A 17,066-nucleotide genomic window follows, 5' to 3' on the forward strand; every position below is an offset into this window, starting at 1 on the left:
GTAATGGAGAAGGAAATGGCAACCCACTCCAGTATTCTTGCCTGGAAAATTCCACAGACAGAGGAGCCTGGTGGGCTACAGTCCATGGGGTAGCAAAGAGTCGGACACAGCTGAGCACACGTGTGGGCGTGTAACCACCTAAAGTCTCTCTACATCTTGAAGCATTAAAGAAGCACTCAGGTGACTCTTTCGTGTTTTAACTGTACCAACCACAATCAATAAGACATTACAGCTGTCCCTGGGTTATTGTTGCTTCACTTTTGAAGAGAGAAGGATGAGCAGATTCCGTGTAGTTTGCCCTTTTATAAGACAGTCACAGGACAGCCCGTCTGTTGCTATTTCTAGCTCTTTTCATGTTTGCTTTTGGAGTTGTGTTATTGGGTTTCATTTTGTTTTGTTTGGAGGGAGTCTTTTGTTCTGTGGTTGATGTTTCTGAAATGATCACTCCCAATCATCGCTGCCCAGGGTGGCAGGGCTTTTGTTTCCATCAGAGACTCCTTGTGTTTTTTCATCCAATCAACCATCCCACCTGCCACAACCTCACTGAGGTCACCAAATACAGACTGAGTACAGCAAGGCAGTGCAACTATGCAGTGATTCTCAACCTTGGCTACAACTTAGAATCACCTGCGGAGCCTTAAAAATACTGACAGCTGGGTTCTGCTCCTGAGACCCTGAACAAATGAATCCATACTGAGGCCTGGGCATTAATCTTTTAAAAAAAAATTTCCCAGAGGAAGTCTAATGCACAATGAAGTCCAAGGCCCACTGACTGACGTGTTAGCAAGAGTTCCTATGTCAAGCTGGCTGTGAGTCTTTGGTCTTGTAGAAACTGGCCCACACTCTGGAATGGGCTAAAATCTGATGTGTATATCTACTTTCAGTAACCCATTCTGATGATTAGCTGGATATCATTTATGAAGGCTTTACCATCTGTCCTACTTTCTTCAGAGAAGAGTTCAGATCTTGACAAGAGTGAGGAATAATATCCATCGTACATAATAGCCCTGAAGTCACTTTTTGGGATCCACTGCAAGATTATTTTACTCACCCAATGCTTTGAGCCACTTTCTCCTGAGAGTAATTAGCATCTGTGTGAAGATGTAATCACCTGAAACAGCTGTGTAAGCAATGGCATTCTCAAGAGCTTTTTGTTTCTAGCAGCAAAGACGTGGTATTACAGCGGCACTTTGCCAGCATAGTTTAGGACGTCAGTGTAGCCAGTATTAGAATGAAGCATTGGAAGACTGAAGAACAGAAAGAGATTAGTTTCTATTAAATATCTACGTTCTATCTATGTTAGTTCCCCCAAGTAGGTTAGACTGGGAAAGCCTACTGGAGGACTTTATCTAATCTCCTTTGACTCGGTACACAATTCCTGCAGTTGCTGCCAAGGTTCTCCAGAAGAAGGAAAAAAGGAACACTGAGTAAGAAGTAGCCCCAAGGGGTATCCAATCCCCAAATTAATCCCCATTTGAATGAACTGTGTGCTGTTATTTGGGTTCAGTCTTAATTTACATTGACATTCTTTAGTTGAGAAAGAAAGATTTACTAAGTAATAGTATATACTTTTAGAATCAAAGATTTGCCTGATGTTTCTGAACTGAACTTACTGTTTTCCATGTGTCAGTTTCCCTAATAATCCAGGTCACTTTCCATCCATTATTATTATAGAAAGGTCTACAGATAAAATTATGGGTATGATTTTACTCCTTTCCACCTGCATGTCATTTATTTTAACTGGAGGATCTTTGTCAGCTTTTGCTGTCACTTTTATGTTTCAGTGCGTTTGGTAACTTATGAAAAATGGATACTAATCGTGATTTTCAATGAATATAACTTTCTGTTTCATATCAAAGTCTAGATATCAAAGACTAACTTCTTTCAAGAGAGTTCCTTGATCACCTCTACTGTCATAATTTGGGCTTAGGGAAATGCAACTAAGCATGATCTCTACCTAAGGGAAATGTTGGTTCCAGGCTTTCACTGGGGAACCTTGCAAAAACACATTTCTTTCTGAGTAAAAGCTATAGTATATTGACACTAACTAAGAGGAAAGCGTGAAATGTGAACCCTACTAGGCTTCTGAAAGTTCTGTTTTACTGGAACTTTGCTAAAGCCGTAGGGAAGAGCTTTAAACTTCCCTTAGTGTTTAGTTTTGATGCTAAGTGTAAACGGTATTACTGAAGAACCTCAAAATTCAGAAAGACCATATTGATGCTCTAGATGGTCAAGAGATTTGTTTCTAAATACTACTTCAAGTAGCATATGTAAGAATAATCCCAAAGCACAGTAGGAGTTGAGGATGCTATAGAGTCATATATCAAATCCTACAATTCCATCTGTCTTCCTTACCCTACCCACCCAAATCCAACCTGGCAAAATTCAGAAAATGGATCAAATAAATGAGAAAGATAAAGAACACAGATAAACTCACACAAGTGACTTTGGAAATGCAATGTTTTAAAGAAACTCAGAGAAACAGGGATTGGACTGTTCACAGGATAAATATAGGTCTGGTCACAGTATTAAGTAAGAATCTTTGAATAGCAAGCTATATGAACAATTTGAGCTGACATAAATCTCAGTGATATTATCAGAAAGGCACTGCGATATCTACAGAACCCAAGGAAGCAATAAGCTTTCATACCTCAGGGAGAATGAGATCTGCATCGAGAGAGATCTCAGTGACAAGAATATATTCTCTGGGCTTCTAGAATTCTCCTAGAGGTCCAACAGCTTAGCACCCTGTATCTCTCAGTTCAAATTCCAAATCAGCAGGAAAGTCATTTGACTTTTCCATTTAGGGTGAAGGGCCTATCCTGTATTAATTATCAGTAGCCAGGAAAGCTGTTCTTGGAACAAAAACATGGCCCTTGGGAGTCATCCCTATGGACAATGTGCTTGTTCTCAACTAGCAAGCCCCAGACAACTCAACAGGATTCTATTATGAATATTTACTTAGAATTCTGAAAAGAAAAGTAGAGATCATCAAACATACAAGGACATCTGTGGATCATGTTATTCCTGAAGCCTTGGACCTTTCTATTTTGCCTCAATTGTCATATATTCGTGCTGCTAATATTAATTGTGCTTTGAGCGGAGGTGTTCCTGTTTTGTTTTGTGAAGCATAGGAACATAAACAATCTTGAGAATGTGTAATTGTCCCTTTCCTCTTGAGTTTCTTGAGTGAATGCAACAGGAGTGTGTACAGAGGTGATTTTCTTTCTTCCCAGGGCTGCCTTGTGCCCCAAACCTGTCACTTTCCAATTTCTCTTCCTCTTTCTCGTTCCCTATTTTGGAAAGAGAAATGGAGAAGAAAAGAGTAGAGTGAGGTTGAGAGGATGGGTGGGAAGAAAGATGAAGAGGAGACAGAGGAAAGAATGTGGGGAGAAGAGCGTGTGTTTTGCAGAGGACCCCATGTTTGGAGTACTCTCTCACTCAGCAACCTAATGAAGACTTCGAGGAGGCAGCTGCTCCGAAGAACAGTTCTAGATGGTTGAGTCTGGTCCCTTCAGTCGACCCTGTCTCTCTTTTCAGTGCTCTGAATACCTAAAATAACTTCACGAAAGTTCAGAGCCTGGGTCCACATTTAACAGGGAAGGGTCAAGTGGATTTAAATCAAAACAAGTTAGGTATTGACTCATATCAAATCTTTGCCCAAGATCAAGGAGAGGAACAGAAGAATTATAACAACCCAAAAGGAAAAGGCGGGGACAGGACAGGATCCGAGAGCCCTGCACCCTGAAAATCTCTTGCTGTCTCCATAGTTTTCCTGGTGCTGCCCTTGATTAGAAGTCATTTTGTTTGCCTATGAGAAATAAAAATACTGAAATGAAGACCAAGTATAGATATAATTTATGGATATTGACCTTTAAAATAGGTGAAGGGAAGGTTGGAAGGGTAAGAGCACAGAGGTCAGGATTTCATTAAGAAGCAAATTTCATTTGCTGTCCTTGAAAGGTAACCCTGAATGTGTGAATTCGGTGCCATCCTTACTCCTTATCTGAAGTCAGCCCTCTTTGCCAGGGAAAAGTGCCGCTGCCTTTGTTTTGGCCACTGGACGGTGAGTTCTGTGAGGACAGCCCGCACCTAGTACGCGGCTGCCCATGGAAGCACTGAGTAACACATGCTGAAAAGATGTGAAATCGTGAAGCAGTGTCTAAACAACAACATGACCTCAGGGAAATGTGTGGAGGCAGTGTGGAATTACCACCGTGTTTAAGAAGAAAACCCCTCAGGTGAGTTAAATGGAGTTGATTCAAACCTTGACGTCCATTTTCTAGCTTTGTGACCTCTGCTGATTTATTGAACCTTACTAAACTTGGTTTCCTTCTCTCCAAAGCTGAGATAATAATCAGGACTTCCTCCTGAGACAGTTCTTAAAAATAAATCAGCTAGTGCACAGAAAGCATTTATCCTATCTCCTGCCACACAGCATGGACTCAGAAATGTTAAGTATAACAAGTTTTCTTGCACAGTTATATGCAAAATCCAATCAAATTTTGTACATCCCTTGAGTTTTGTGTTGGTAGAAAATTTCACTCTGTTACATTATTACTTATCAAGGGATGGGTGGAATGAAGAGAGATGATAAAAAGGGCCTGCTCAGGGGCAATGACATTGAAGTTCTACAGCAGCAAGGCTCCATGAATAATGTGACAAGACCCAGCTAATATTATGTAGTTCTCCTTTCTTCCACTCACCAATAAATACATTTTAATATATTCTCATAGTGAAGTGTTGACCACCAAGTGAAATTCATATCTGCTGAGTTTTTTTTTTTTTTCTTCCCATCATTGGCATGATTCAAAAGCATTAGCATACCCTTGGCTGTGACTGTGAGTGTTTTGGACCTGTAACTCCTCCCGTGGAAGAGCAGCTAGTGATTTGGATGTTATGATGGTGTGATTGCTAAAGGGAGATTATTTTGTGTATCTATAGTTTCATTTTCTGGAGCTTATTTTTAAAGAACATAGATCTTTGACATGTTTTTCTATTCTTTGTTCTAAAACTGGGAGACTAATGGTGATGCTCAAAACCAGGATAACCACGGTATAAACTGCTTCTGACAACCCTTCCAAGGACAAGTTCAGTGATAACTTGTACTGCCCTTCCTTTTATAATCCTTTCAGACTGGCAGAAATTGTCTCTCCTGGACTAAATTTGCATCTATCAGAACATATGTACATAATAGCAACTAGAATTAAAATAATCCCATATTCAGACTCTGAGCTTGTGTGTTTGAAAGAGGAAAGGTGTGTGTCATGCAGAGTCCAGTGCAGTTCTTTGCCACTGCATCAGAGGTTTCTCAGGAATCAGTTACTGTTAGTAGTTAATGTATTCAACATGTTAGTGAAAAGGAGAGAAAGGATCATCACTGAAATGTAGAAGCTGGTGAATATTCCTACTAAGAATTCATTAGCTTCAACAAGATGTGATTTGAGAGAAAAGTTCTAATCACCACACGTTTTAAATAAGCACTTGCATTTAATAGGTGGCAGGATTTTGATTATACAATTGGGTAGTTCTTACTGAGAAATGCTGACTATTTTAAATATATCAGTGAGGTTTCGTGGAAATATGCAAAATGTTTGAAACATGAAATAAATGCAAACATTACTGATGTGAGATCAGACTATATTAAATTGGATTAGGGTATGTTAAAATATAGAACAGGGTCTATTTCAAAAGTAATGCAACATTAATTCACCATTACTGAGCTGTGATTGATTCAGATGCAAAGCAAAATGGAAAGGAGAGTGCTATTTTTCTCCTTCAACTAAAAAGAGGAAATATTAAAAATTGTAAACTTTCCCCTTGGAAACAAAATACCTCTCTTGCTTTCAAAGATAAAATGTTTTTTTAAAAAATCGCTATTTAGAACTGCCTTAGCTACTTCTTTATTTTGAAGATATGAAGCTTTCTATCCTTAAAAGAAAATTATATTTCATCTCTACAATGGAAACAATCAAGACTGATGCTGGATTGTCTAATAATCCTCAAAGATGCTATTGTAGGGCTGAAAGGCTCCAATTGGTATTTTGTTTTCCATAGAAAATGTTTTGTTATAATCTTTTCATGAATTCAAAATACTGTTGTTGGACCAAGTGATTTACCCTTTATTTTGATGTCCATTGGTGAAATGTCTATGTACTGATACACTCCACGAAATGCCAACTTAAATTCCCAAATACATCTTTACTTGAAAAAGCAAACTAAAGTTGTCTTAACCAAATTATCTACAGAAATCATTTCAAATAAATTAAGTAATGGAACATTAAAGAATCCCAAAAGTGAAGACTTCCAAAGTATTTGCCCTTAGGATCCTTTTATAGTCAGAATACCACTACTGTCTATATCTGTATTCATTACTATTCTAGTGTAAAAAAAAATCACAGTAAGTTTAAGGGACAATTCCTATTTAACCTTTAAAATAGCTGAAAGCTGCCAGTATGGTAACCAGGTCCTCTCTTTTACATGTTATATTTGATGGACTAAAATGGTGATATTTTACAATGCCTTTATAAAGTTCACTTTAGTTAGAAAGAAAAGCAAGCCCCCAAAGCTGCTCCCAGAGTGACAGTAAAACACTCTGGAGTTTCATCAGTCATGGATGATTTAAAGGACAGCAACTGTAGATCCTGTGTCTAACTAGATTTTTAAAAAAATCAATGCTTAGGGATTTTTCTCTTAATTAGCACGTATGGTAACTCTAAGCTGTTTTATAAAAAGAAGAAAGTCCAGCCATGCTATTTAAGAAGAGAATGTGATCAGAGTTGAGACTACTAAAGATGTTACATGGCCATCTCTACAATTCATTCTACTGGTTGGAAAGATGGTGTGCTATTAGTGACTACAGAGAGGCTGCAAAGAAGCCAGCACACCACCATTATGTGACTAATTACTTTGTGAAGTGCTTTCAGAAAAACTGGAACTGAAAGGCACCCTAAACTACCAATTTATGGTCTATTCTTAGTGTCAATGATGCCTGAGAGAACAGCACATTGTAAAGTCTGTTTTTCTGAAGGGAATATTTTTGTCAAAGTGATGTGGATTTTCAAATAGCCCTCCATATCCAAGGGCCCTGCATACACAGAATTCAATCAAATGTGGATTAAAAATATCCAGAAAAAAAATTTCCAGAAAGTTCCAAAAAACAACTCTTGAATTTCCTGCACCCCAGCAACTATTTACATAGTATTTGCATTGTATTTACAACTATTTACATAGTATTTACTTAGATCTTTTAAGGAATCTAGAGAGGACTCAATGTTTATGGGAGTATGTGCCATTTTATGCAAATACCATGCCAGTTTATATTAGGGACTTGAGCATCCTTGGTTTTCAGTATCTGCAGGGGTCCTGGAACCAATTCCCTGGGATACTGAGGGACAACTGTATTCCTTACTAAAAGGTGCAGAGTGACCATCTGCTTTTCATCACATGAAATTTATCATGAGTATTCACTTTCACTGTCTTCATCTGCATCAATGTTCTTTTTTTGGTACTTGCTTCAAAATTAAAAAACATAAACAGTATGTGGATTTATTTCAGTGGTTGGATTAACTGAGAGGTTTTGCTTTTAGTAATTTCAAGGTTTTCTAATTCCATGTTGAGTGTGCTCTGCTTTCATCATCTGCAGAGTAAAATAAAACATTTCAGGAAAAATCTGCTGTTGCAGTATGCATAGAAATGTTTGCAGATCCTTTTATAAAGAAACAAGATAGAAATACACATGCCTTTGTTTCCTCCTTAAGCTTTTTGAAAAGTTAAAGCAACGTTACCATCATTTTTATCATAGCCTTTCACTAGTTAAAAAGAATGGCAGAAATTCATGGATGAAGTAAATTTAAGGATCATGGGGGCGGGGAGCATATTAGTGCAGTGTGCTCCCTGCTGGCAAGAAAAATTATAAATTAAAATTCATCCCAGCATGTGCTTACCGGTTACTTACAATAACTTTCACTTATGAACAACCTGTTTACCTTAAGTTGAAATTTCTTTGGCAGAAAGAATAGCGGTGCACTTGTGACTACAAGGAGAAATATTCCTTGCTTGGCTTTTTCTTACATTGTCATTTTTTTCTTATTATGAGGGGGAATTTTACTTAGAATGCAAGTTGTGTCATCATTTCATAGCTTTACAGATTTTTTCCAATGAATGAAGTTTGGCTTTTGAACCTCAAGTTTAGTACCCAGGTAGTGAGCAAGCCACACAGAAAATGTTTTCATGCTGTGTTTACTGAGATGCCCTGATCTCTTGCCCTGATCTTATTTCATTTACATTCCATATCTATTCAAACTGGGAATTTAGTTGAGCATCACTAAGCACATTCCATTTGCTTAATGACCGTGTATTTCTTGAATCTCAAGTTCACTGAGTCATTCCATTGGGATTCTTCTATCGTGAAGTAAGGCAAGATAAGAAGAATGGGGTCCAACATTAAACAAAGCTTGAACTCTTATTCTCTTTTTTGGAAAATGATTGTATGGACCCTGTAGTATTGGTCTTAAAAAATACTTATCTATTATATTAAGATCAGTATGTGGCTTTCTTTTAAAATGAGTAGAAGATGCATTTGTGCTGTATCGTTCACCCCCTAAGGAGTGTGTTACAAACTCTACACTGAGCACAGAAATCACTTTATCCACCACTGGAGTGGAACACAGCAGTTGTTTAACTGAACACAACAATACTGCAAAATCATTTAAGAAAGGAATTGAATGAGAATACAGCCTCCAAAAGAAACAACAGCAGGGATTTAAGAAAACCTGACTACAGTCTCTCATCTTGGAATGGGGCCAAGGTAGTCAGGCTAAACACTTCACTCCATTCCAATTTTTCCCTGAAATATTATAGTTGCCTTTGACCCAGGGATCAGTGTCTAGACATTTTAGTGTTTACAGGATGTGACATCTCCTGGATCCAGTCCCTTGATGATTACTAGTCCAGAACTGATCCAGAAAAAACAAAATACGTTTAATGACTTTCCAGCGTGCACTCTTCCAGTGCACCTGCATTTCCACCTTCCTGTCTCCTTGCATACATCACCCGTCTTAGTCATGATAATAAGATTGTAATAAATGTGTTATTTAAAACTCAAGGTGGCAAAGTTGTAGCCGGTAAAATGGACTTTTCTAATTTCATGTAAATATGAGTGGATACAAACTTAAGGCATCACTGCAAAATTAGAAAAAAAATTTGAGAGATTCAAGGAAGCCAAATAAATAATAATATAATAAAAACAGACCTAATATGTGTCATTAACAGACTATTGTTTCTATGTTTTTGACTACAAAAAGCTCTATTTTCATTTACATTGTGCTGTAGATCCTTCCAAAGTCCTGAGTGACAATGATCCTTCTACAGGTGAATTTAAAAATACATATATACATTTAATTTTCCATTTTGAAGAAGCATTAGATATTTTCATAACTTGTGACCTATTCATATTTTATCTTTCAATGATGGAATCTATCCTCTCAATTCATCAGTACATTAGACAGTCCCCTTCATAATTCTATAGAAACTCTTCTGCTTTGAAGTCAGATTAGAGCTATTTCTTTTTCTAGCAGGTTTGAATCAGCATTCCCTGTAAAAGGATTAATTCTCTTTTCATCCAGTTTTAAAATAACAATTGCCGCATTTTAAAAAGCATCATTTATGTGAAAAAACTGCCATGAGCAGAAACCATAATAAAACAGTTAACAGTTAACCTTCATCTTTAAGGTAACTATGATGCCACTAAGAATTCAATTTCTATGCTTTCAAATATCTAAGAACCCTGTTTTTTAACCTAGTATTCTAATCAAGAAAAAATAATCACAGGTGGTTTATATATGCAAAACAGTGATGAAGAAAACATACTTCTATTCATTTAATTTCATTTGGTTTATAATTATCTGTGGTAAAAGCTACCAGTTTTCTAAATTTCCCAAGCAATATATTTGGACATTTAAAGGTAACTTACATTCTTTTTGAAAATAAATAAAATATAAAGGTGATGGCAATTGCAGCTTCTCTCTAATAATTATAATATGGTAACTAATTTAGCTAATTCTTACTGATTTCTCTTGTGTGCCTAATAAATTCCATGATTTGGATAGAAAGCACTTAGAAAGTGCTGAAAAACACTGAACTCTATACAAACTTTATCATTATTATTGTTTAGTTAATATAAGTAATTGCATTTCAATAAATTTTCAATAATATCTTACATTTAAGTTATTTTGTTTTGGTGGATTGGAGCTAAAGAGAGATATTTGACATTGCTATCATTTTGGTATATTTCAATAGGATAGTAGCACTTATTAATACAGGGTGAAAATCAGAATACAATTTGAATATGGTTGTGAGAATTTTTCAAGTTTTTAATGTGTCACATTTCCTTTAAGTACTTTATCTCATTTCACTTCACAACGATATTATGATGAAAAAAGTTATTAGTTACATATTTAGATAAAGAAAATAGGGCAGAAAGGGGTTCAGTAACTGACTCGAGGTCACATATTTAAAAATGATAGTTCAAAGTAGCTAACTCCAAAACCCTCCCCACTCCATAGTGATGCTGGTTTGATGCCTAATGTGTTCATATGCTCATTTTAACTTCAGATGAGAACGTAAACACCTGAAGCTTAACTCTGCATGTATAATACTGCCATGAAAAGAAGGGTTTCCTAGAACATAACTTTAAAACCTTGATAGATGGGATCTCATAAAGAGTCTGGCATCCTTACTGTGTGGGCACAACAAAACTTTCTGGTACCCTTCTGCATTGTAACAAGTAACAAGCCTCCTTGAAAACTACGCTTGCAAAACCATGCTTGCAAAACCCCTTGTTTCAAGGGTCCAAACTAACCTTATGTGTTAGAGGCTAACTGTAGACATTAGAAAGGGAACAGGAATGTAGTCACAAGATGTCAGAAACCATTTAATGTTTCAACTTGACAATACTTTATTCATATTATGTAAACAAATGTTTACATGTTCATAATCAAACAAATGTTTATTAATGGGAAAAAGTACCCTCACAAAGATAAAGAACATGGATTTTTGAAAGTCACAGAAACCTAGATCACAATCCTAGCTTTCTTTTTACTAGTTCTGAAGCTGAGCAGGTCTTTGCAATACTCTAATGTGAAGTTTCTGTATAGGAAAAATAAGGCTTATAAAGTCTCTCTCACAGGGCTTTTGTATATTAATGTGTATCAAATGAGATAACACGTGTAAATCACAGTATCTGACCTATAGGAAGTCCTTCAGAAATTATTTTTTTATTCATTCACTAACATTATTATTAATATATGTCAGATAGCCAACATGATCCTTATGAGTGAGTAGACATGGCCCCAGCTTAGACTTAGAGATTATGGACTGAAACAATAGACAGTTAACAAGCATGGCTGTGTGTGTGTTCTTAGTCATTCAGTTGTGTCTGGTTCTTAGCGACCCCATGGACTGTAGCCTTCCAGGCTCCTCTGTCCATGGGATTCTCCAGGCAAGAATACTGAAATGGGTAGCTGTTCCCTTCTCCAGAAGATCTTCCCAATCCAGGAATTGAACCCAGGTCTCCCGCATTGTAGGCAGATTCTTTAACATCTGAGCCACCAGGAAATCCCAGCAGTTTACTTAATAGTATTCTTTTTTTTTTTTTTTAAGGTCTTTTTATTTATTTATTTATTTTAGTTTGAGGCTAATTACAATATTGTAGTGGTTTTTGCCATGCACTGATACGAATCAGCCATGGGTTTACATGTGTTCCCCATCCTGAACCCCCCTCCCACCTCCCCATCCCATCCCTCTGGGTCATCCCAGTGCAACAGCCCTGAGCACCCTGTCTCAAGCATTGAATCTGGACTGGTGATCTGTTTCATATACGATAATATATATGTTTCTATGCTGTTCTCTCAGATCATCCCACCCTCGCCTTCTCCCACAGAGTCCAAAAGACTGTTCTATACATCTGTGTCTCTTTTGCTGTCTCTCATATAGGGTTATCGTTACCATCTTTCTAAATTCCATATATATGCATTAGTATACTGTATTGGTATTTTTCTTCCTGGCTTACTTCACTCTGTATAATAGGCTCCAGTTTCATCCACCTCATTAGAACTGATTCAAATGTATTCTTTTTAATGGCTGAGTAATAGTCCATTGTGTATATGTACCACAGCTTTCTTATCCATTTGTCTGCTGATGGACATCTAGATTGCTTCCATGTCCTGACTATTATAAACAGTGCTGAGATGAACATTGGGGTACACGTGTCTCTTTCAGATCTGGTTTCCTCATTGTGTATGCCCAGCAGTGGGATTGCTAGGTCATATGGCAGTTCTATTTCCAGTTTTTTAAGGAATCTCCACACTGTTCTCCATAGTGGCTGTACTAGTTTGCATTCCCACCAACAGTGTAAGAGGGTTCCCTTTTCTCCACACTCTCTCCAGCATTTATTGTTTATAGACTTTTGGATAGCAGCCATTCTGACTGGTGTGATGTGGTACCACATTGTGGTTTTGATTTGCTTTTCTCTGATAATGAGTGATGTTGAGCATCTTTTCATGTGTTTGTTAGCCATCTGTAGGTCTTCTTTGGAGAACTGTCTGTTTAGTTCTTTGGCCCATTTTTTGATTGGGTTATTTATTTTTCTGGAATTGAGCTTCAGGAGCTGCTTGTATATTTTTGAGATTAATTCTTTGTCAGTTGCTTCATTTGCTATTATTTTCTCCCATTCTGAAGGCTGTCTTTTCACTTTGCTTATAGTTTCCTTCGTTGTGCAACAGCTTTTAAGTTTAATTAGGGCCCATTTGTTTATTTTTGCTTTTATTTCCAATATTCTGGGAGGCGGGCCATAGAGGATCCTGCTGTGACTTATGTCGGAGAGTGTTTTGCCTGTTTTCCTCTAGAAGTTTTATAGTTTCTGGCCTTACATTTAGATCTTTAAGCCATTTAGAGTTTATTTTTGTGTATGGTGTTTGAAAGTGTTCTTTCTAAAATCACTGCAGATGGTTATTGCAGCCATGAAATTAAAAGATGCTTACTCTTTGGAAGGAAAGTTATGACCAACCTAGACAGCATATTAAAAAGCAGAGACATTATTTTGTCAACAAAGGCCCATCTAGTCAAGGCTATGGTTTTTCCCGTGGTCATGTATGGATGTAAATGTTGGACTATAAAGAAAGCTGAGCACAGAAGAATTGATGCTTTTGAACTGTGGTGTTGGAGAAGACTCTTGAGAGTCCCTTGGACTGCAATGAGATCCAACCAGTCCATCATAAAGGAAATCAGTCCTGGGTGTTCATTGGAAGGACTGATGTTGAAGCTGAAGCTCCAATACTTTGGCCACCTGATGCGAAGAGCTGACTCATTGGAAAAGACCCTGATGCTGGGGAAGATTGAGGACAGGAGGAGAAGGGGACGAGAGGGGATGAGATGGTTGGATGGCATCACCGACTCGACGGACATGGGTTTGGGTGGACACCAGGAGTTGGTGATGGACAGGGAGGCCTGGCGTGCTGCAGTTCATGGAGTCGCAAAGAGTCAGACACAACTGAGTGATTGAACTGAACTTAGAAAGTGTTCTAGTTTCATTCTTTTACACATGGTTGACCAGTTTCCCCACCACCACTTGTTAAAGAGATTGTCTTTTCTCCATTGTATATTATTGCCTCCTTTGTCAAAGATAAGATGTCCATAGGTGCATGGATTTATCTCTGGGCTTTCTATTTGTTCCATTGATCTGTATTTCTGTCTTTGTGCCAGTACCATACTGTCTTGATGACTGTAGCTTTGTAGTAGAGCCTGAAGTCAGGCAGGTTGATTCCCCCTGTTCCATTCTTCTTTCTCAAACTAGCTTTGGCTATTTGAGGTTTTTTGTATTTCCATACAAATTGTGAGATTATTTGTTCTAGTTCTGTGAAAAACACCGTTGGTAGCTTGATAAGAATTGCATTGAATCTATAGATTGCTTTGGTAGTATACTCATTTTCATGATATTGATTCTTCCAATCCATGAACATATATATTTCTCCATCTATTTGTGTCCTCTTTGATTTCTTTCATCAGTGTTTTATAGTTTTCTATATATAGGTCTTTTGTTTCTTTAGGTAGATTTATTCCTAAGTATTTTATTCTTTTCATTGAAGTGGTGAATGGAATTATTTCCTTAATTTCTCTGTTTTCTCATTGTTAGTGTATAGGAATGCAAGGGACTTCTGTGTGTCAATTTTATATCCTGTAACTTTACTGTATTCATTGATTAGCTCTAGTAATTTTCTGGTAGAGTCTTTACTGTTTTCTATGTAGAGGATCATGTCATCTGCAAACAGTGAGAGTTTTACTTCTTCTTTTCCAATCTGGATTCCTTTTATTTCTTTTTCTGCTCTGATTACTGTGGCCAAAACTTTCAAAACTATGTTGAATAGTAGTGGTGAGAGTGGGCACCCTTGCCTTATTCCTGACTTTAGCGGAAATGCTTTCAATTTTTCACCATTGAGGATAATGTTTGCTGTGGATTTGTCATATAGCTTTTATTATGTTGAGGTATGTTCCTTCTATTCCTGCTTTCTGGAGAGTTTTTATCATAAATGGATGTTGAATTGTGTCAAAGGCTTTTTCTGCATCTATTGAGATAATCATGGTTTTTATCTTTCAATTTGTTAATGTGGTGTATTACATTGATTGATTTGCAGATATTAAAGAATCCTTGCATTCCTTGGATAAAGCCCACTTGGTCATGATGTATGATCTTTTTAATATGTTGTTGGATTCTGTTTGCTAGAATTTTGTTAAGGATTTTTGCATCTATGTTCATCAGTGATATTGGCCTGTAGTTTTCTTTTTTTGTGGCATCTATGTCTGGTTTTGGTATTGGGCTGATGGTGGCCTCATAGAATGAGTTTGGAAGTTCACCTTCTTTTGCAATTTTCTGGAAGATTTTGAGTAAGATAGGTATTAGCTCTTCTCTAAATTTTTGGTAGAGTTCAACTGTGAAGCCATCTGGTCCTGGGCTTTTGTTTGCCTGAAGATTTTTGATTACAGTTTCAATTTCTGTGCTTGTTTTATGGGTCTGTTAAGATCTTCTATTTCTTCCTGGTTCATTTTTGGAAAGTTATGCTTTTCTAAGAATTTGTCCATTTCTCCCAAGTTGTCCATTTTATTGGCATATAGTTGCTGATAGTAGTCTTTTATCATCCTTTGTATTTCTGTGTTGTCTGTTGTGATTTCTCCATTTTCATTTCTAATTTTGTTGATTTGATTCTTCTCCCTTTGTTTCTTGATGATTCTGGCTAATGCTTTGTCAATTTTATTTATCTTCTGAAAGAACCAGCTTTTAGCTTTCTTTGATTTTTGCTGTGGTCACTTTTGCATTTATTTCTGCCCTAATTTTTAAGGTTTCTTTCCTTCTACTAACCCTGGGGTTCTTCATTTCTTCCTTTTCTATTTGCTTTAGGTGTAGAGTTAGGTTATTTATTTGACTTTTTTCTTGTTTCTTGAAGTAAGCCTGTATTGCTATGAACCTTCCCCTTAGCACTGCTTTTACAATATCCCATAGGTTTGGGGTTGTTGTGTTTTCATTTCCATCCGTTTCTATGCATATTTTGATTTCTTGTTTTATTTCTTCTATGATTTGTTGGTTATTCAAAAGTGTGTTGTTTAGCCTCCATATATTGGAATTTTTAATAGTTTTTTTCCTGTAATTGAGATCTAATCTTACTGCATTGTGGTCAGAAAAGATGATTGGAATGATTTCAATTTTTTTCAATTTACCAAGGCTAGATTTATGGTCCAGGATGTGATCTATCCTGGAAAAGTTTCCATGTCCACTTGAGAAAAAGGTAAAATTAATTGTTTTGGGGTGAAATGTCCTATAGATATCAATTAGGTCTAGCTGGTCCATTGTGTCATTTAAATTTTGTGTTTCTTTGTTAATTTTCTGTTTAGTTGATCTATCCATAGGTTGTAGGGGGGTATTAAAGTCTCCCACTATTATTGTGTTATTGTTAATTTCCCCTTTCATACTTGTTAGCATTTGTCTTACATATTGCAGTGCTCCTATGTTGGGTGCATATATATTTATAATTGTTTTATCTTCTTCTTGAATTGATCCTTTGATCATTATGTAGTGTCCTTCTTTGTCTCTTTTCACAGCCTTTATTTTAAAGTCTATTTTATCTGATATGAGTATTGCTACTCCTGCTTTCTTTTAGTCTCCTTTTGCATGAAATATCTTTTTCCAGCCCTTCACTTTCAGTCTGTATGTGTCCCTTGTTTTGAGTACTTATTAGTATTCTGAAAGAAAATTAAACTCATCAAGGGTTCAGAAAGCCTTCACTTAGTTTAAAAAACCATTCCACATTAAGAACTGGTCCCACTGAATGTATGTATTTCATGAGAGTCCCAATCCAGTCCTACATCTTGACATAGGTCTTACCACCATGGACACACTTGAGCCCTGATAGTTTAATATCAGACTAGAGTAGTGCTATAGTTTTGAGAAGCACTCTGTTTACCTACATTTATTTTCTCTAATTGGTTTGCATTGAAGAGTGATGGTATACCTTTCAGAATGTCAAAAGATTAGACAGTTTAGTTCCTATGAAATGGAAAGACTGTGTTTACAAAAAAAAAAGAAACCTGTGTATCTCACCCAAAATCCTTTTCCAGGAAGAACAAACTCTTCCTCTGTCCATGGAATTCTCCAGGCAAGAATGGTGGAGTGGATTGCTATTGCCTTCTCCAGGGGGTTTTTCTGACTCAGGGATTGAACCTGGGTCTCCTGCATTGCAGGCAGAATCTCCTGCATGGCAGGCTCAGATCATCTGAGCCACCAGGGAAGACCTGAAATTGACTAGAAATACCAATTTCCATTCTAGCTTGGAGAGGAAGTGATGGCAATTCATTACTTTAGGATTCCCTATCTCAGACAGGTTTACTTGTGCCTGTATATGAAGATCATTTACAGAAGACATGGGAATCAAGATGTTAGATTATGGGTTATCAAGGGAACACTTGGTTAGGACTGGCCAGGGCAACCGTTTCCAACAGCTGACACCTGTTTGGCCGAA

The 17,066-nt window shown here is 37.0% G+C and overlaps 1 protein-coding gene across 3 annotated transcripts in view; it reads left to right on the forward strand.

Moving 5' to 3' along the window:
- The window catches only part of SYT1 (synaptotagmin 1), a 586,784-nt gene that overhangs the window by 145,025 nt on the left and 424,693 nt on the right, over window positions 1-17,066 (forward strand). Inside the window, exon 1 of one of the 3 annotated variants that reach the window (XM_061125085.1) lies at window positions 4,139-4,241. The exons of the other annotated variants lie outside the window; for them this stretch is intronic. The gene's annotated coding sequence lies outside the window, so the exon portion shown is untranslated. Of the gene's footprint in view, window positions 1-4,138; window positions 4,242-17,066 lie in introns of those variants that run through there. 3 annotated transcript variants of the gene reach the window in all.

Source organism: Dama dama, chromosome 3 (genome assembly GCF_033118175.1).
Source record: "Dama dama isolate Ldn47 chromosome 3, ASM3311817v1, whole genome shotgun sequence".
Lineage (NCBI taxonomy): Eukaryota > Metazoa > Chordata > Mammalia > Artiodactyla > Cervidae > Dama > Dama dama.